Source organism: Gallus gallus, chromosome 4 (assembly GCF_016699485.2).
Source record: "Gallus gallus isolate bGalGal1 chromosome 4, bGalGal1.mat.broiler.GRCg7b, whole genome shotgun sequence".
Taxonomy (NCBI): Eukaryota; Metazoa; Chordata; class Aves; order Galliformes; family Phasianidae; genus Gallus; species Gallus gallus.
The window spans coordinates 6,327,675-6,341,935 of NC_052535.1; the positions used below are offsets into that span (position 1 = coordinate 6,327,675).

A 14,261-nucleotide genomic window follows, 5' to 3' on the forward strand; every position below is an offset into this window, starting at 1 on the left:
ATCCTACACAAATATCATTTCTATTGGTCTGAAAAAGTGTTCATTCTATTGATGTTGGCAAGGAGTTGATTCTTTTTCATAATGTTTCATGTATTGTTTTATACCAGCTCTCAACTTCAGACTTGTCTCTAGAGAGGAAGCACAGAAGCATATGGAAAGAAGCATAGAACAAAATTACAAATTACCTCCTTCCCAGTTGTGAAAATATTGCTTTCGTTCGTGTGTGTGTTGAAAAGAGGGCAGTTTCTTGATCTCTGGCTGGTTCTCAAAAGCTATTTAGTGGATTGGGTCCATTATTCCCAGCAAAATCATATAGATTTTTGACTGTGATGTAGGTTTTCTTGACCTTCTTTCATGCATAATGTTTTGGGATATTTTTATCCTCCTGTGGAAAAAATAAGGAGAAAACTGAAAAAGAGGAGATATTTTTTTAAGTCATCTGGAAAAAGACTACAGAGTTCTTTTTAAAGAAAGATTTTTTGAGATATTCAAGTAGAAATAGAAGTATCAAAGTGACTTCAAAGCCATGTACAGATGATTTTCTTGTGCCTCTATTTTTGAGTGTAAATAGTTAAAGTGAGACTATAATTGTATAATGTATCAGCTCAAAAGAATCCAAATTATCAAGTTATAGAAAGAGAATTCTGACTTAGGTCAGTCTGATGTTCCCTGTGCTGAAGAAAATAGAAACTCAAAGGAAGTTAGCTACTCAACAGAACAGTCAATCACATGATAGATTATTTTGGTTTTGCCACAACTACTTCAATACTATTTGAAAAGTCTTAAGAGTTATTAGTATTTTATTATGTTTTAAAAATAATATTAACTAAAATGCTACTGCCAAACTCTGTGCAGTGTTACTGAAAGCCAATTAAGCTGCTTAATTGGTGACCTTTAGGTAAGCAGCTAATGTACTGATTACTGGCCTCAGCTCAAAATGAGATGGCATGTAGTTCAAAGAAGGTAACAAGAACTGTGGTTACTCTAGTCTATAAAGGAGTTTGCCTGAATTCATACAATACCTCTGGAGGGACTTATTTGGTAAAGGTGGGGTGGCAGTGATAGGAGATTGTCGTATGAATGACCATTACATCATAACCAGGACTGGCTGGTCAAACAGATTTTAGCACGACATCCTATTTCTGTTGACAGAAGGTGTATTGTGGTTATGTTGTGTAATAGGGAATATGCTATGCAGAAAGCACTGGTTATGCCCATCTGCTTTCAAAATGTTTTGTGAGAGTTGTAGGAATGAACCTGGATCTATAACATTTTGTCTAAAGAATGGCATACAGTCGCAGTATTAGTTTTGGCTGGGTCCCAACAGCCTTGTGGAGAACAGAATGACCACATTCTGGCCCAGGAATGAAAGCTGAAAAAGTTATCTTTGTTGCCTCCCATTGTAAAATGATGTTTAACAGTAGAGCTGATAATGATATGAAATCAGAAACCACAGCTTGAAAGATTTTTACTACTCAACTGAACAGGTACCTGCAGGGTTGCATCTGTCAGCAGAATAAGGACACCTAGCTTGCTCCAAAACTGACTTCGACGTTATTAATGTACTTCAGCAGCAGCAACTCTTCTAGTGTCACTAATTCACACTTGTGCAATGGAACTTAGATTTAAAAGTTAGCAGTTGATAAGACATAGTAACCATATGGGTGGATATTATAAAAAAGTTAAGGGAGTATAAATCTTAGATAATTAATTACATTATTTACATTATTACCTTACATCATGCAAACTGAACAAATACTGAATTACAGTATTTATATTTTTATATATATATATAATATTTATTCAGAATTCTTAAGTGATCAAATTGTAAATGTTTAAAACTTCTCTTGCACTTCTGCTCCCAGCTTCATGCAGATTTTCTGTTCACAAGTTAATAGAATGCTTTTAATGTATTCATATAGTGCAAGTGAAGCAGTGCTGCTGAGCTTACAAGTTTTCTCAGAAAAGCTATGAAGCAAGGGCAAAATACTAATGGGACGGTTTGACACCACTCCATCAAATATTTAACCTTTTTTGTTTCTTCTTCACACACTGGTTGTTCCAGCAGCTCTACTTTAATTGCTTAGAGCTCAATTCGCACAAAGTGAAATGGTATACTTCTGACCTACTATTAGTGTGATCAGATCCTTAGCAGGCAACATGGGAAATGTCACAACTGTAAGCCACTTCCAGGGGCTTCATATGGCTTAGAGAAACTGCTGCTGTAATTCTTCTGATCCATCTGAAGGACGCTTCCAATCATCCTGATCAGATTTTCACTCAGTGGTTTCTAATTTTGCTAACAAATAGGTAAAAGGTAGAAGGCTGAGAAATGGAATAGGTCTCCACCTAGTGAGGAAGATACATTCATGCTTTAAATTGGCTCAAAATTTTCACTGAATAAGATTAGTTTAGCATATTGACTTCTTACCTGCCCACAGGTTGAGACTCAAGCTCTGTGAGCTGGTGACTCAAGCTAGTTTAATCCATGATGTCTGCTATTCTGGTTGTCTATTACAACTCTATAGATTGTATTAACTTTTCTTAATTAAGGCCTACCAATAGTAATGCTAGTTTAACATTGACAACAATTAGCAATTCCTGTGGAGATATGTTGCTGGAAAGTACTTTAACCAATGCCTTATAAAAGTGAATTATTTCTCACTGAGAACTAATTTGGAGCAATAGGAATAACGGGGTAGTCTCTTAATAGTAGTTTTGGTGCTTGTGTTAAGATTACTAGATAATGTAGGAAATTCTGAGTACATTGCTTGCTAGCATCAAGATAGGTCTCGCCTAATCCCCATTTTGTATCCAACCTACTTACTACATCATGTGATTATTGACAGTGGGAGATTGCTAACACTCCTTTTTAATTGTAGATGGAAATTACTTGCAACATCTCTGCTATGTGAAATGCAGATGGTAATAAACTGCCAGCTTGCTCACATTTCCGAATGGCCTTATAAATTGCAGAAAATGCTTAATGTGAGGGAACAGTAGCACTATATGCCTATCTAAATAGAACTGACGATTATAATGAAATCTGGTGCTCCTTTTTCTATTATATGCTATTGCAAGACAGAGAAGTGCTTATGTATAGAGTTTTATCTGAGTCTGCTGATAGTACTAAAATCTTTGGTATTCTTGATGGAAATTCAATCTTCTTTTCCTCAGAATTTTCATCCCAGCTTTGTATATGTTCTTTCAGTGTTACTCTTGTTAAGCTTGGAGATATGGAAAGGATTTCATTCAATGGCCTTTTCAGATGTTTTTTCCCCTAAATATTACATAATTATTCTGGAGACAAGAGTGGAGTGCAAAGAAGATATTTCTTTCTGTGCCAATTTTGATATTTACAGTGTGTATTCATTGACTGATAATTATCCAGAGCTGTATGCTGAGATAATGTATTCCACTGAATATAAACAGCAGTACAACATTTAAAGGCATTAAACAATGGCAGCTTCTTTGAAGTGAGTAGTAGTTGCAGGTATTCTATCTCTACTTACATGATTATGTATGAATTTTATACTTCATTCTGCTGTCTCTGTGGTACCATCATGGTTCAGTAGAACTAAATCTGTGGGGAACAGAACTAATCAGATAGGAAACTGAAACAGGGTATAAATGAGTTCACCATGCAGCCAGAGAGGAAATACAAAAATCATATTCATTGAGGTAAGGGAGAGAAGATTAAAAATATGTAGTATGAAACGTGTTAGAATTGTCTGCATTCAAATTAAAGTTAGAACATGGTCTATTCACGAGCAAAGGTATGGAATGTGATTTCAGTAAAAATTATCTTGGCTAATCATACTTCTCAAATTATATAAAGTCTATTTAACATTCTGCAGCATTAATCATACTAAATGTTAGGACTAGAAATAGAAGGAATCTTGGTTGGGAGTCCTGGCCTCTTTATCATTATGAATTAAATCATATAATCCTATTTGCAAAGTTGCAGGCTTTACCTTACAATTAATTACATTTCAGCCCTGACTATTGCTGTCAAAAAGTTGTGTAAAGGCTCTAAAGCCTTACTCGCAGTTTAACTATGGTCAGGGAGAAGGCTAAGACACATTGTATAATGGCATCTTAAGAATGTTCTACCATTCTGTTCTGTTAGATCCATTTAATAAATATTGGCTCAATACAATTTTGGGAGCATATAAATTCCATTGTGAGATGAGTATAATGTGTCCTCTGAAAAACTCACTGCATTTAAAAAGTGTACTGCAAAAGGAAAAAAAAAGGCACCAAGCTAATTGGTTTTCTTGTATTCTTCTAGTGTGGACTGGGTGTCATAGATACAGAACAACTAGAAGTAAGTTTAAATATTTTACTACCTCTAATTCATGATGTTTCATATTTCATTAATGTCACTTTATTTTTTTTATTTTTTTATTTTTTTTGTCTCGGGCATGTACAAAGAAGAATCAGCATTAGTTTATATTTCCGTTCAGGTGGGAATATGCCTTTCAAATTCTGAAAGAGAATGAGATGCAATTTAATGACAGCAAAAAACTGACAAAGCGTAGGGAAGAATTTTAAATAATTACTAAATACTTTTCAAAGAGGCTTCTTCTAGATTACTATATGCACAATAACTCCAAATGTATTGGATAGTTGTCCATCAAAGATTTTTAGATATTTAGCAGGAATATAGCATTTTATGTCTTAGAAGAAAAGATGATGTAAGGAATGAGGCATTGTATAAATTTAGGCAGAGAAGGTATTTTATATTGGAAACTGATGCATCGGTGATTGCATGGAATGGAACTGGACCTCAATGTGTTCATATGTCACAGCAATGAGGCTGGCATACATAACTTCAGTTCCTGAAATATAATTGAGCGGAATTGTCAGTAGTTTCCACTGCTGGTTACATAAGCTATGCAGTCAATTAGCTGAATGATCATGAGCTTCGTACAAGAAAATCAGTGTAAAGACAGTTATGGAATTTATTCTCCAAAAGACAAGGACTTAAGGAATTCTATCTCCCAATTAAAAGTGGAATACTATTGTTTGTTTCAATAGATAGAAGACTGTATAACATAATGTTTTTCACTTATGGTTGTCTTTGGTTTCTGTTAGGTGCCAAAGCAAGAGATTATTGTGTTTTTCAACCATGTACATTCAAGAAAACTGTTGAATAACTTCATTTTATGTACATTCTCAGATTAACTCTTCTGTGACCTAGAGGTTTAGCTTTGTTGCCTTTGAATTTAATGACGACATTAGTTATGGCTTCTGTTAAATTCCTGTCACTCCAGTGCTACAGAACATACATGCTCAATACAGTTTGTGACAGCACAGCATTTGATGTATTATTGAGCAGATGACCGTGCTTCAACAAATTTGCAGTTTCTATGATCAACAAAAAAAGAGAATGTAAAGAGAAAGTAATACATGTAGATAGGATTTGTTCTTTGAGATGTTTTAACAAACATTATAATGACACATCATAAGGAGTTTTTTAAAACCCACATAGATATTTGTGGGCAGGTACATGTGGTAGTTTATAGTGCTTAGGGAGGAAAATTTAACTTTACTTATTCATGAAAACAGTTTTCCGAGTAATCTGTCAATTGATATAAAGTCAAAGAGATCTGTTTTCTTCTGAACTAATTATTGAAGATCTCTGATAAAAGTATACTCAGGAGTTATTATGTCATTTTATCACTTAGACCAGTTTTGTTGGCCATCTTCGATTGTTATTTGAATACTTAAATAGAAGTAAATAAAATACTCCAGTTAAAGAGATATTTACCTACTCGGCACACTACATATAAAGTTTTGAACTTCTTAATTCTTGTGAACATTTTTCAGTTTTTTCAAAGAGCTTTTGTTAAATATATTTTCACCTAGTCAGAGCAGTGAGATCTTTTATCATATAGTGAGATCCTTTAGCACTTGTGGTCTCAGATTTTCAGAAGTACTTCTAATTGATACATTTTACTACTATCCAGTTCTGTCTGTGCAAGATAATTTTCAGACTCCTCTGTTGATATGTAGTTTCATATGTTTGTTTTGGAGAATGTTAAGAATAAATGTCAAGCAAATGTTATTATTTCCCAATGGCATACGAGTTTTTTGTTGTTCTTGTTAAGACAGCATGTATCAAGTTTGCACAGTCAGTCTCCTTAACACTTAAAGACTTAATCTATTTGTATTGCTAAATATGCTTTGCAGTTCTTGCTCTGTAGATTCTACTTCAAATTCAGAAGATGTGGATTGTTTTTATGTAAATGCATTGTCCTGCTAGATCTCATCCAGTCCCATTTTTTGACATTTAAACCAGTGTTTAAAAAGCATAATTCTTCTCCCTATTTTGTCTTTTTAAATGAGATCAGAAATCAGAAAATGTTGATTGCAGTGAGCACTCTTGAAAAGCTTTTTTAGGCTAGAAATTACTGTTATACTAGAAGATTCTTAACAGTAGAAGCAATAATTAAGGTTAAAACTGCTATCCTATGGTAAAGTTTGTTCCAGTACTTCATTCACATTCAATAAAATAAAAGAGTTAGCAAACTATTTTAAGTATATTGCTTGTTATGCCAGTTTATATTTGTTTTGTGGCATACAAATAATGTGATGAAAGGTAACCCAATTTAATATGACAAACTACGCAGATAATTAAAAACAAGTTCAGATTTAATTTATTACTACACCAAGACTTCATTTAAAATTAGAAGCAAATGGACTTCGTAGTGCATTATAAATGTACTAGATAGCACAATTCAGAATCCTAGAATCATAGAATCATACTATCTTGAAAGGTAACCTTTTTAGAATGTTCCTTCAAAAATTTTACAACTATGTGACACAGTTGAAAAGTGTTAATATACCAACTGTCAGAGAGCTTAAAGTTCTTGTGAAAAAATCACCAAGAGAGACTATTTTTTCAAACTATCCTTCATTCATTATTTAAATTTTATCATCCAGTTATCTCCAGGTTTTCTTGGATGGTCTTACATATGTAATTGTAGAAATAACTTTTCTTTCTTGCTGTTTTCTGTCACTAGTCTCATAAGTGAGACAATTCTGTGAAAACAATCACATAAATATTTGACTACCCAATTAGGAATTTATTCATTATACTTGATGAAAAATCAAATGCCAATTATCAGTTCTATGTTGCTGAAATCTTTCCATTCTAAAGTGTCTGACATATGTATCCTGTATCCATTCGAACCTCAGCTAATGACTATTAGAAATTTATCTTAGTGTATTAGATACCATTATCAGATCCAATGGAAAACTAAAATGTTTTGAAGGTTTTCCTGATGACCAAGTTCTTTTTCCCAAAGGACTCTTTCGTCCCTTAGCTAACTTGCCAAGTCCTATACCTTGATACCAGCTATCTCAGCACACCTGAATTTTTCCTAACCTCAGGTTGTATAGACTTGACCAAAATATATATAGGATATGAAGATCTAAGGGAAGGCAAAAATGCCGGTCTGCATTTCTCTACAGCATTAGTAGCAAAAGATCAACTCTTTTTATAATGTGACCCACTGAGTTTGAAAGAGTTTTTAATTTCTTAGCTACTGACTGGGTTCTAAAGAGATAGTTCATTTGATAGTTTGGGGCAACATTTTTCAGGTTCCATGTTTGCTCCTCCTTATCAATTTGCTATAAAAGCTGATATAAGTATCTGCATTGACGCAGAGACAATGCATAAAGCAGACATGACAGCAGAAGGTCATATGGAAGACACTGCTCTTTGGAACTGTGAGCTGTGAAAGGCAGGGATGTGTGAATTCAAATTTATAGGCTTTCTGTTGAGACATTTTCAGAATATTGCTCATAATACCACCATCTTCCATCAATCATCTTGCTATGCTCTCCTTCTAATTCACTTTTTTTTTAAATGACAGGAAACGAAATATTTAGAGCTTTCCATTAATATTCTTATCATGAATTGAAGTTTCATAAGTGCTACTTATAGGGCTTATCTTTTTTTATTCATTATTTTGTTACTCTTTCTAGACCAGCTACTGTTCCAAATATTGCTCACTGCCAAGACAAACAGGTAGTATTACAAACAAAATGCTACACAAAAATGACAACTCCAACTTCACACTGAATTTACTGAATAAGTATTGTCTATTCACCCTCTACCAGTATTATTAACATAAATGATAATGTATTTAAAGTCATCGTCTCACCATGTTATTTCTTTAGGACTTCACCTCCTTTAGCATGACATCTCATGACTGGTGTTCATATGGTGCTTATTTTTGATCCATTTCTTGTCCTAAGTTATGATATACAAGAAGAATCATACTATTAAGGTGGAATTAACTTCCATCTAACTTTTGTAAAGAATTTGTAAATTTTGAGTACTTTAAGAACATTGATTTTTATTACTATCAATTTTATTATTATTATTTTCTTTTCTTATTTTATTATTTTTATTAAGTGAGATGAAAAGGAAATTCTCCATGTAACTAAGGAATTATAACAAAGGAATTAGGGCTCATAAATAAGATAAAAATAGGGTGCTCCAAATGAGAAAGTAAATGCTGGTATTTTGAACATATTCATTTATTCTGATATGGAATTTCGTATTTTTACATCACTTCATTGACTTAATTAACTGCTTTTTACAATTCAAAATTCAGACAATTCTGTCTGCTAGGGAATTAATGAAGATAACACACTTTCCATGAGGAAAATGGCCACCTTTAGAGAAAATTAAATAAAGAAATTACCTAGCATTATATATTAACTGTATAATAAAGACAATTCTATTTTCTGTTTTAAGATAGCGTTCAGCTGTTGTGACTATGGGAAATCCTTTTTTTCTTCTGTAACAATGCTCCATTTACATTCCAATTTTCTCAGAAACTGAAACAAACAAATGCACAATGGGTTGTGTATCATCCACTAATCAGTGTGACTAAATAAGAGAGCTAAATCATAATTTACAGACAAGGTTTAGAAGCTGATTTTTTGCAGTTCTAACACTTTCATATGTCTCTTTTTGCATGATGGAATTCCTTCATTTATTTTTCCTCATATTGGTGTTCCACTTTTATCGTGCATTTTGGGGCTTTTCAGTGTACTGCTCAGACTTTGCTGCACAGGCCAATGACGTATCTTGCAGAGGATAACAGCTTATTACTGCCATATCAACCAACACTGGAATGGAGAGAACACTTGCTAGTACATTTCAGGTTTCTCCTTTAAAAGGAATAGTTAAATTGTGTGTGTCATTCCAATTGCTTGCCTCATACATGCTACATTTCCCAACCTTTGCATATCGTTCATTCTCTTCACCTAGCAGGAGGTGATTTTCTTGACTCACTTCTGGCTACCTTAGTCACCCAGTATGCAAAAACATTTTCCATTCCAGTGTCCTTGACAATGTCCTTCCCGACTGTCACTTTCAGTTTGAGTGGTAAACATATGTGTGATATTTCATGTCTTTCAATACTGCCAGAGTACTTTCTCCTACTGTTTTGTTGACCAGCAACATTCTGAATTCTGGAATAAGATGACTTTTTTCTGCTGAATCCAGTGATGTGAATATGCTGAATCTTCTTCAGCTGCAGCTTCATTATTCTTTAAAGCTTCATTGTTGCATAAGTATAATCAGACTGGGATACGTAAAATTTCCTTATGGTAGCCAGAATTTATTTTAAAATCATCCAGAAAATTACGGCTTTATCTGCTGCTAATACAAACAATGAACAGGAGATGTAAACAGTCTTAAAAATACTGTTTGTTATACCCTTCCTCAAGTTAATTAAGATTTGCATCAGGATGACTGGCCTGGGATTACTGAGGAAGCAGCTTCAGTGTCTGCTCATCTCTGCCCACTGCTTATGAAATATAATGTAATAAATTTAAAGGGTGTTGAGCCATGGTTTCTATTAAATACAATGGAAACAAGAGAAAGCACAATTTCAGTGAAAAATACATCCATAAGTAATTCCCCAGGGACTCACGGTGGTCTGGGGATTAGGTTTGGGATTACTTTCAGAATTCAGCAGTGACTTATTGTGTAATTTTTGGTAAACCATTTAAGCTTGGAATTTTAAATTTGCTATTGAGAAATGAGGTTGATAGTTTTCTGTCACATGCATTAGCATTTGTAAAGCAGACTATGTCTTTTCTTCTCCGCATTAAATCGGCTTCTCCTTTGCCTGGATCTCTGCATTTTATAGCTTCTTTCCTGGTAAAACTGCTCATAAGAAATACCCTTCTATCTTCTATACATAGAATGGGGTTATGAAAGTGCTTGTAAACATACTTCTTCCTTTGAATATATTGAAAATTAACTTGCAGAAATAATACAAACAATTGGACCCCTAAAGAAAGTGAAGGGAGAGGGGTCAGAAAAGAGGGATTCAGCCAATTGGTCTTTTTTTACCAGTTGCAGATATCCCCCTTCTGTCTAGAAATATCCTGCACACAAGTTGTCAGACAGGACTTTAAAAATAGTATGGGTTTTTGATCTTGTTTTTGTCTGCTTCTTAGTTCTTTGGGTTTTGGCCACACATTAGACAAGTTCATGAATTTCTACTAACATTTATCCCATCCTAAGTGAGGAATGGGGTGCCTGAGAGACTTCCTTTCTTAGTTGTTTCTTTTTTTTTTCCTTCTCCAGTTGCTATACCCTTTTGCTATACCTATATTTTGTTCCTCAGTGCCAATCTCATCCATTATATCAGATTGAAGTGCCACTCCTTTTCATTTTACAGTTCTCTAAAATCCTTCCTCCGAAGACAGGGAGTCTAGTATTTCAGGTGAGTGTGTAATTGATCAGTACATGTATTGGATTATTTTACACCTTGAAAGCAATCACTCTTGAGTCAGAGAAGCCATGGGTGCCACTACTTAGTGACCAGTGCTAACTGGTCACTAAAATATAACCTCATCAGCTCCACCCATCTCACACTAGCCCTGGATGTTAGTTATTTGCCCAATATAGAATTTTCCAACAAATCATGGTGGGGACACTCCCTTTTGCTGTTATTCACTGCTGTCAAACTGGAATTATGCGCTAAGGGATACCCATTCAGAAAATTGTAACTGCTGTGGAGATACCATTTGGTGTGGCAGTAAAACCTTTTGCTAAAATGACTCTATTAAATGTGTGGATTTCTTGACTGTACAGCCTCCTACAAAATACAGTACAAAAGGAATGGCTGCTGCAATGGTTTTTTTTTTTCCCATGCACTCACCAGACAGTCCTCTTGGGCACAGAAAATGAAATGGGTTCTTGTTTACCTAAGCTAAATGAATAATTTATCACAATTTTACATGTTTTTTCATTTTGTGTCTGCCACATCACAGTGGATGAATTTAATCATTTTTATACTGTATCATTTACTACTAAGTTAACTTCTATGTAACAGGTGTCAGTGTTCACTTCTTTCTTAGTTCTCACCTATACAGTAAAAAAAGCCTTAATTTATTTCTTGAGGTGAGTGAATAATTCATAAGTATCTTTGCATCTTTTCTTGCTGTCAGTCTACAAACATCATGCTGGAGTAACTTAACATTTGTCTTATGCTATTTACTACCACATTACCCTCCATGTATCAGATGTCACTGTTCACCTCTCTGTTGAGTATCAGCTGTCTAGCAGAAAATACTTTCAATTTACTGTAGCAGTATTGCTGAGCAGCTGGAAAATAATTTTTCTAACATGTGGCAGAACAAATTATTGCACAGGAGGGGGTTAATGGAATTGTCTGCTAGAGGAATAAATAATTGAAGGGACACAGTTCTACTTATTAGCTTGAGCAGAGACTTGATGTCCTAAATTATACCTTGTTAGAGGTAGGGAACCTATGCTTTGTTGCAGCAGAAGCTGACTTGAGGAAACAGTGTCAGTATGCCTGATATTTTTGCCTCTCACATGTAATATCCTTAGAGTTTCAAAGACTGGAAGTTGTGGTAATTCTCACATATAATTAAGATATTATTATTTTTTCTCTATGAAAAGTTTTTCTCTTTTACAGTGATATCTGAATCAAAGGCAATAAGCTGTCACCTTTAAAAGCAAAGCTACAATTGTTTTATATTGTTCTGGCTGATACTGCTCTTAATGACAGGACTTTCTCAAATTTAAACTTGTTTGCTGAGTTATTTTCACTACTTTTACCATACTTTTAAAAATATTTTTTAAGGAAGCTGTTTAAGTGATATAGCACACCCAATTGTTTTTTTTTTTCTTCTTCAAAGTATTAAATAAACTGCGTCTTATAGTATGAAGTTTTACAGTTTTGTTTTACAGTCTTTTTTCAAAAATAAATGGCTAATTGAAATTGTTTTGTCTATTTACTCTCTTTTTTGTACATAGAAACAGAACTTAAGGCTGATTTAAGAACACTTCTTAAACTCTGAATTCATTTACTATATGTATTTCATATCTTTTCTTACAGAGAGAACATTAGATGTTTTTCATCCAGAAAGAAGTAAATATTTTCTTAAAATTAAGTAAAAATTAAAAATGAGAGTATTGTTTTCCAATCTGGTAAAGGAAATAGAAAGCAAGGCATAGAAAGTTCTAGATATCTACATAAATTGATTGGGTTGAAAAACAATTATAGATTAATGTATGACAGGTGGGCTGGATGTTTATCAGTACAACAAACGACCCCTTACAAATATTAATAAATACCTCTATGAATATTCAGGCATTAAAATAATTTCAACAATCTGCCTGTAAGTAAATAAAAATATAGGTTACAACCTTCCTAAATCAGCTCATACAAAAACTGATTTTGACTACTGATGATTTTACGGAAGCCTTGGATTCTTCATTCAATCACCTTGGAGTGCCAGCCTAAAGTTAATCCTGAGATTCTGATGCAGGACTGCGCTACAGCAAAATTACACATAATTGCCTCAATTCCTGCTGACTGGTTATTTTTGCACCAGTGACTCAAATTAGGCACAGCTGGCCCTAGCGAGTTGGAGTTCAATAACAGCCAATTGTCAGAAACTAGCTGACGGTCAATGTTTTTGTCTAAAATGGGTAAAAGGAATGGTGACAGTTCTTCCCCCCCCCCCGCTTCCTTGCTCCCCTCCCCCAGACAAGCACGTATTTGCTTTCTGAATCTGAAGAAACGGTAAGTTGAGTAAGTTTCTTTCTGTGGGGACATGTTCTTTTCCTGCTTTTGAGTAATTGTTGTAATACTGAGATGTCTATGTTAACTGCATAAATATTTGATGACCGTTAACAGCAAAGTACAAAAGGCTCTCATTCATTTTAATACTGGTGTTGTACATAGACCCAATGAAACTGAAAAAGAAAAATGGGATTTAGTCTTGAAGTGGTTTAGTAGGGCGTTTGGTCAGACAGCAGGAAAATCTCTGCTTTTGAAATGAGACTGATAAAACTGACCAGGTACTATAACAGCTATTTCATACAGCTGTTGGCTGATTTTATGAAATAAAACGAACAAACAACAACAACAACAACAAAAAAAAAAAAACAGCATTGAAGGCCAGTTTGATAAGTTAGCAATCGATAGATTCTCCAGAGGAGAGTCCTACTGCTGAACAGGTGGTTGCCTATCTGTTGTCTTACTGTAGCTTCTCATTGCTACTTCTAGGAGCAGTTCTATTATTTTCATTTTGTATAGCATTGTATCTTATCTAATGTTTTCTTCCTTGGTAGAGATGGGAATGTCTTTTGTTGCAAACTTGGCAAGAACACTTTTTGTAAGAATTCATAATGAACATCAATGTTCTAACAATAACAGACTGAAAATATTTTGCAAAATCAGCTGTTGAGTAAATCCATGGCTTTCCGATGTTCAGTTGCAAAACAATGCTTCAATTGTGTTTGGTTCTAATGAAGTGTAATAGGTTTTGAAAATTTCCCTATTTAAATTCTTGCTGGTTGTATTGTGTCCTGCATGTGATAAGCTTAGATCCACTACTGTGTTTGCTTCAGCGCTTACCTGTCCAATTAATATGAAAGAATCTCTTGAAGTTAATTAATGTTGTATCAGATAAGATCACTGATGACAAAAGCCACATACCAAAGTTAACCAAAGTAGAAGTATTGATTTTCATTTACTGTCTTAAACTATTTTTGAACAGTAACATTGCATTCAAAATCAATGAACAATGCAAACAAGCCTATATTTTAAACAGTGTTAAATATTTGCTACCAGAATAGTGAATCCGAAGATGTTCACTGCTTATGTCTTTTTTAATTATTCTGTGAGACCTTTAAAAATCACAACTGCCAACATAAAGACATTATATCAAGACATCCCCAAGGGTAA

General features: G+C 34.1%; 1 long non-coding RNA gene across 1 annotated transcript in view; it reads left to right on the forward strand.

Moving 5' to 3' along the window:
• LOC121110811 overlaps positions 1 to 10,762 on the forward strand; it is a 323,980-nt gene extending 313,218 nt beyond the window's left edge. The window contains exons 4-5 of the long non-coding RNA XR_005859977.2: positions 4,292 to 4,327; positions 10,716 to 10,762. This is a non-coding gene — a long non-coding RNA (uncharacterized LOC121110811). The remainder of the gene's footprint in view (positions 1 to 4,291; positions 4,328 to 10,715) is intronic.
• Positions 10,763 to 14,261: the final 3,499 nt, after the last annotated feature.